The sequence below is a fragment of the Sprattus sprattus genome, assembly GCF_963457725.1.
Source record: "Sprattus sprattus genome assembly, chromosome: 1".
NCBI classification, from domain to species: Eukaryota; Metazoa; Chordata; class Actinopteri; order Clupeiformes; family Clupeidae; genus Sprattus; species Sprattus sprattus.
Window position 1 is genome coordinate 495,506 of NC_137920.1, and position 7,786 is coordinate 503,291.

A 7,786-nucleotide genomic window follows, 5' to 3' on the forward strand; every position below is an offset into this window, starting at 1 on the left:
CTGTGTGACCAGGACAGGTGTGTGTGTCTGTGTGACCAGGACAGGTGTGTGGGTAAAATGGGTACCATTCTCATTTGGGAGTACCAGATTATGAAGGTATCTTACCCAGTGAGCAGGCGCCGGGTGAATGTGGGTGCAATTTGTATGAATTGTGATATTGTCTCCACGAGGGCCACCAAGACACACTGGTGCTGTCCTTGTAACAGCAACAATATGTTGGTAATCTCACCCGATTGGACAGGGATCAACCATTCAACACAAAGGCAGATCAATTAAGTTGATAATCCACAAATCAGTCTCATTAAATATATCAGTCTCATAAAATATATTATACTATCAATTTGGAACTCTGATTAATAATTAAATTAATAACTACAAACAAAGTTACCTTATTAATAGTATGGTTGAAGGTCATTGGAGTTCTGAATAGAAGAGGTTGACAACGTCCATTCTTGTGTAACATTAAATAAACCAGCGTATATAAATCAAAGTATTTATTTACACAATGATAAGAAAATAACACACAATATGTAATCTAGCTAAATGTATCTAACTAATGAATTGAAGGAGTATGTATGTGTAAGGGAGAGGGAGTGTGTGTGTGAGCGAGCTTGTAAACTCGGTGTTGCGCTTTTAGGAGCGCGCCTGAAAGTATGTGTGTGTGTGCCTTTGTCCTGACCACCGCAGGTCCGCGTGCATTTGTGTGCACGTTCGTGACTATGTGGTGTGAAAATGGACGAGCCTTTATGCAGCGCCAAGTTCGATTATGAGCTTCGCGTGTGTGGCTATATGAAGGCCAATGTATTTGTAATCGTATGTGATTTAAGATGCCATGTTAGAAGAGGGAAATGGTTAGTAACGCATGCAAGTCCCGATGTATATGAGAAGCAATCATAACGTTAACCCTTACATGGTGTGGCGAAGCCAACTACCAACTAACAATGAAAGTATATAACAGTTATGTTCGGTAAACAAAACAGATACAATACATGAACAATGGCATATGTAAACAGTCCTATGCTTAGCCAGGTTGTGATTAGCTAGCTGCCCAGTCGAAGTTACCAGTCCTTTGGAAAAGTGTTGGCGCATCCGATGTTCCTGAGGCAGAGAAGTCCGTTGTCCTTGTTGTGAAGTCTTTGTTTCACTGCAGTTCAGTTCGGAGGAGTTGATCGCTCGGAATGTTGCAGTTTCCGCGAGGTCTCTGTTGTGCTTTGTTCCCGTTGCAGAGTTAGCTGCAGATCTTTGTTAGCTGCTTTGCTAAAGTTAGGTCTACTACGTTAGCGGTCAGTGTTTAGCTAACGAGAGATCTTAGGCAATTGTTTGCCGTGGTGAGAGCTTAGTCTGTTCTCTTCCATTGAGAACAAAGAGAGTTGTTTCTTCACCCTTGGAGGTGAGTAGAAGGAGAAGTGAGCCTGGCCAAGGCCAGTGGAGAGAGAGTGCGCAAAGAGAATGAATGTATCGTTTCAAAGCAGTTTATAGGCAAAAGTGCGTCACGATTTTAACACCTTGTTTTCAGCCAATGCTGTCTTGCAGAATGCAGATAAGAAAGTCAGAGTGATAAGGGAATTGTGGGTAATGAAGTCTTTTGTGGGACTACCACCGACATCCCCCCTTTGGTCACTTGATTGCACTGGATGTGTGATCCAGTGAGCACAACTGTTTATAGTCCATGTGTGGAAAGAGTTCATTGGTGAGACAGCCAAAGTTGTAACATCAGTACTGGGCATTTGTTGATACTATCTATTCTGGCTTAGCAGGTACAAAGTCATCAAGTTACAAAGACAAAATCAAAAATAAACAGTAATGACAATGACATAGCATACAACAAATAAACCAGTGGGTCATCTACTCATCAGGGTTAGTGAGAATAGGAAAAGTTAGTGATGTCAACTTGTTAGGCTGAAATGCAGAGATAGTGGCACCTGATACAATGATAAAACCATTTCTTGAGAATCCAAGAGTGTGTTTGTTGAATCACTCAATAGATTGGATGACAATACTGACTAGAAGATGAGGACTGACTAGTCTTGGCAGCCTTTGCTGTTTTTGTCCTTCAGGCATGTTCTGCTGCGGAAGGGTGTCATCTTGATCTCAAAATCTTAAAGCTCAAATGGCTGTATCAAGGTTTTGTGTGGCAGTATGGTAATGTCCTAAACTTGTGTTTGATGTGGACATGTGCATGACTAGCTTTGTCTGCGATGTATGAAGCTAGTGTGCTACTGCGGTAGTTTAAATGAAATACCAGTTCAGAATAATGGAAGTTGCTGCTGTTGCTAACAAATCCAAGTTTGGCCTTTACAACTACAAGAAAAGTGAGATCCCTGAGCAAGCAGTTGTCTTACTGTCAGAGTAGTGGGCTTGTGTTGCTTGGCTCAACAGACAGTTAGTGGCGAACTCTGGAGTTCATGCGCTTGGAGTGTCGTCTGACTCGTGGCTCAGGGCTGTAACGCTCGGGGTAACCATAGTCAGAGGGACAGTCAGAGGCACTATCACTGTCTGTGGCCTTGCGGCCATGGTCTGAGTGTCGGTCAGTGTGATGGTAGTCATCATCCGTCGAATCTAGGGGCAGGTCATGTTTCTGGGCCATGATTTCGGAATATGGCCTTCTGCTGCTTCTAGGGGATGTATGACTATTACGACGCTGATGATGGACATGGCGGTTACGCTCAGTGTCCCTATGTGGCCGTTTGTCACCCCCCTTTGATCTGTAGTGAGGGTGAACTTGTGAGGCCGTGAATTTGGTCGACGCTTTGTTATCTGAGCAGGTAGGCTCAGTTGTTTTCCCCCTTTCTTTGGAATTGACAACAGTTTCCCAAGCCATCTGTGTCATCTTCCTGATCTCATTCATTGAGAGGTTACCTTCATGCGTCATTAGGGAAACGTGAGTGCGCACACATGGGTGCAGGTTGCGCAAGAACAGAGACTTGAAGGTGGAACTCTCTTCTAAGCCTGGTGCATTCTTGCCCTGGAAGTATGCATGTCTCAAACGTTTATAAAAATCCCTAGGGTGTTCTCGACGGGTGTGTTTGACTTGGGAGGCAGCAACCAATGATGCGATCTCGTCAACAGGAGAAGAGTATTCTTCTTTTAAAGCATGACAGAGCTCGGCGTAATCATTTCTGATACGGGGAGGTTGTGCCTGAATAAACTTGTGGACTGCTTTAGAGCTGGTTTTCCACATGAGTTTAATTTTCTCCCTTTGGTTTGCATTGGGTAGGTCAGTCATGTTATTGTCTAGTTCCCTAAAGTAATCGTCAATGTGTTGATCACGGTGGTCTGGGTCAAACATTTTAATGTCCTTAGCTATGAGCTCAAGCACTTCTAGACGGGGACTCTGTAGGGTCTTTTCTGAAGAAGGCGAGACTAATCTAGCATGGGAACGGACATGTCTATCACATTCTAATGTGCTTCTCTCTGGGTGAGAGGCAGATGCTGGACAGCGGTACTCACTCTCGTGGATGTATGGAGAGGAGGCTGAACAGTCTGTACATGACCTAGTCCTGCCTTCGGAGGGAAGGGCACGGAAGAAAGTGTTATTTAACAGAGGCTGAGAAGAAGGATGGGCAGTATATCTACTGGGGAATAAACTACCTGTTTCTTCTGTATCTGTTAGGGGCAAATGGGAAGTCAGGCTGTTAACTCGGTCTCTCAGTGGAGGTTGAGGAGCTGACTTCATTCCCAAGGACTGATGGTCAGTTGGGAAGTGTTCCCATCTGAATGAAGGAGGGGTAGACCTTTCACCAAGGGAGGAGTGTGAATCAGAGTAACCAGACTCACATCGGCTGAACGACTGTGGTGGGGCAGGGTGTTCTGACCTAACCTTCAGTAGCTCCTCCTTGTGTGAACAGAGTTCTAACTCTGTTGAGTGTAGGTCTCCTAGGTAGCGCATAGCTTTCTTGTTAGCTGTCTGTACCTCTTGGAGGAGACTAGCATTCTGCGCTTCTAATGCTGCATTGCACTGAAAGGCAAGGCTGGTTTGCCTGTGAAAGTTCAGTAGCAAGCACGTTAACAATGGGTCTTTGGATGCAATCTGCGCATCATACCTGTTATTTAGTAGAGAGTCTATCTCCTTCCTGCATTCACTAAAACTCAAACTGTTAATGAGTTCAGGGTAACCAGGTTTTAGGCTTTGTGCTACGGAAGAGATAAACTGATCTACACAGGGGTTATCCATTGTTATGTTTAGCTAGAGGGGTAAGCTAAAGTAATGTAAAATAGGGTAGGTTATGAATTTAACTTAGGTACTTGGCTATGGTGTTGCAGTGGCAGACACCTTGTAGTGTAACTTGGGCAGTACACTAGCCTAACCTAGAAGTGTAGTTACCTACGCTATGAGGAGTAGCTTCCTGTGAATGAGATGTAGCTACAGCACCATCTAGTGGGTCTAGTGGGCATAAAAGTTTGGGCACACTAACTGTTTGCAGGGCAATTACAGTCAGGGTCAGTCACAGTTACCTAAATTCAAGCTGGAACACGTGGTGGTAACAGCTAGGTACACAAGTGTTTCACAGGGCCGGTAGCTCGCTGTGGCTCTCTCTCAGTCTCTATTCCGATTACTGGCTGGAATGCGTGGCAGTAACAGTCAGGTACAAGCTCTCTTTCACAGGGCCGGTGGCACGCTGTGAATTAATTAAAAATAAGGGAAACAGTTTGATTAAGCACAGTTACAGCTGACAGCTTGACAATGTTGCATTGAATACGTAGTATTCAAATGCTGGACAGAAATTCACAATTCCTACAGAGTAGGTTTAACCTGAATGGCTAGCAGCAATAGCAAGTTCTAAGATTTCCAAGGTTTGGAAAAAGTGATAATTCACTAATAAAATATCAAATAGCTTGTAAGCTCAATTTGATATATAAAGCTTTGCACTTATTTGTAAGTACAGCTAGGGCTTAGTCCTATGACAGACTAGTGGCGGTGAGTGTTACGACTTTTAGACTAGTCTAACACTAGAATATCAAATTCTGAATTTGGCCTGAAATTAAGCGGTCATTAATATTACACAAATAATGAATGATTGCCAACAGTACTATCCTCACGCAGGGGCGCCATGTGGGTAAAATGGGTACCATTCTCATTTGGGAGTACCAGATTATGAAGGTATCTTACCCAGTGAGCAGGCGCCGGGTGAATGTGGGTGCAATTTGTATGAATTGTGATATTGTCTCCACGAGGGCCACCAAGACACACTGGTGCTGTCCTTGTAACAGCAACAATATGTTGGTAATCTCACCCGATTGGACAGGGATCAACCATTCAACACAAAGGCAGATCAATTAAGTTGATAATCCACAAATCAGTCTCATTAAATATATCAGTCTCATAAAATATATTATACTATCAATTTGGAACTCTGATTAATAATTAAATTAATAACTACAAACAAAGTTACCTTATTAATAGTATGGTTGAAGGTCATTGGAGTTCTGAATAGAAGAGGTTGACAACGTCCATTCTTGTGTAACATTAAATAAACCAGCGTATATAAATCAAAGTATTTATTTACACAATGATAAGAAAATAACACACAATATGTAATCTAGCTAAATGTATCTAACTAATGAATTGAAGGAGTATGTATGTGTAAGGGAGAGGGAGTGTGTGTGTGAGCGAGCTTGTAAACTCGGTGTTGCGCTTTTAGGAGCGCGCCTGAAAGTATGTGTGTGTGTGCCTTTGTCCTGACCACCGCAGGTCCGCGTGCATTTGTGTGCACGTTCGTGACTATGTGGTGTGAAAATGGACGAGCCTTTATGCAGCGCCAAGTTCGATTATGAGCTTCGCGTGTGTGGCTATATGAAGGCCAATGTATTTGTAATCGTATGTGATTTAAGATGCCATGTTAGAAGAGGGAAATGGTTAGTAACGCATGCAAGTCCCGATGTATATGAGAAGCAATCATAACGTTAACCCTTACATGGTGTGGCGAAGCCAACTACCAACTAACAATGAAAGTATATAACAGTTATGTTCGGTAAACAAAACAGATACAATACATGAACAATGGCATATGTAAACAGTCCTATGCTTAGCCAGGTTGTGATTAGCTAGCTGCCCAGTCGAAGTTACCAGTCCTTTGGAAAAGTGTTGGCGCATCCGATGTTCCTGAGGCAGAGAAGTCCGTTGTCCTTGTTGTGAAGTCTTTGTTTCACTGCAGTTCAGTTCGGAGGAGTTGATCGCTCGGAATGTTGCAGTTTCCGCGAGGTCTCTGTTGTGCTTTGTTCCCGTTGCAGAGTTAGCTGCAGATCTTTGTTAGCTGCTTTGCTAAAGTTAGGTCTACTACGTTAGCGGTCAGTGTTTAGCTAACGAGAGATCTTAGGCAATTGTTTGCCGTGGTGAGAGCTTAGTCTGTTCTCTTCCATTGAGAACAAAGAGAGTTGTTTCTTCACCCTTGGAGGTGAGTAGAAGGAGAAGTGAGCCTGGCCAAGGCCAGTGGAGAGAGAGTGCGCAAAGAGAATGAATGTATCGTTTCAAAGCAGTTTATAGGCAAAAGTGCGTCACGATTTTAACACCTTGTTTTCAGCCAATGCTGTCTTGCAGAATGCAGATAAGAAAGTCAGAGTGATAAGGGAATTGTGGGTAATGAAGTCTTTTGTGGGACTACCACCGACAGGTGTGTGTGTCTGTGTGACCAGGACAGGTGTGTGTGTCTGTGTGACCAGGACAGGTGTGTGTGTCTGTGTGACCAGGACAGGTGTGTGTATCTGTGTGGCCAGAACAGGTGTGTGTTTCTGTGTGACCAGGACAGGTGTGTGTGTCTGTGTGACCAGGACAGGTGTGTGTGTCTGCGTGACCAGGACAGGTGTGTGTGTCTGTGTGACCAGGACAGGTGTGTGTGTCTGTGTGACCAGGACAGGTGTGTGTGTCTGTGTGACCAGGACAGGTGTGTGTATCTGTGTGGCCAGAACAGGACCGTCTTCCTGTCTGCGGGAATTTGTTCATGTCCTAGATGTGACAACGAGGCAGCAAACTGGCATCATGGAAAATGTTAAAAAGAAACGGTCATCTGGAGAGTTTAAAACAATACAAAACGAAGGGAAATCTATTGTATGGAGATATTTCTGCTTATTAGTCAATGCGGATTGTAATGAAGCTGTTGGATATGTCCAATGTAAGAAACATGAGAAATTATGCTCCTGGATGATGCTCCTGTGTATCTCTGTTTGAGGGTTCTTTTTTAAATACATGACAACATTTTACAAAACAATACGTAGGCTATTTCATTACTTTATGTTTTGGCTGCTTGCAATGTGAGTAATTTAATTTTAATATGCTTATTGGCCCTCCTGTGCAACTTGTTACAGCGCTTGTTTGTGTGAGCGAGTGTATTTATCTGTTGATGCCCATTTTCTTAATGATGTTTTATAATATTAAGGCATTTGCCTGGTGTGTTTAATGTGTACCATTTAATTTCGTAAGGCTGGGCTTCTTGCAATATGAATCATTTCAATTCAGTAGCCTGTGTGCTTATGTGCATTTAACAGTGGTTGTTTGTGTGAGTGGGTGCACTTGTCGATGCCCAAGTTTAAGGCGAGACATGGCAGGTGAATAGGGTAAAAATTTTAAATACAAGGGATCACCATGAAACTTTACCAGTTTATTACATACATCATTATAAGAATAAAATGTATTACAAGTTTTTGAATTGTGCATATTTAATTATGCTAATTAGGCTGGATCTCATTAAATACCCTATTTTCGCCATGATTTCCAGGTAAAATTACCCATAAATCTGGCCAGGAACAATTTATAAATAAATCCGTCTGTAGATGTCTTCATAACAATGCT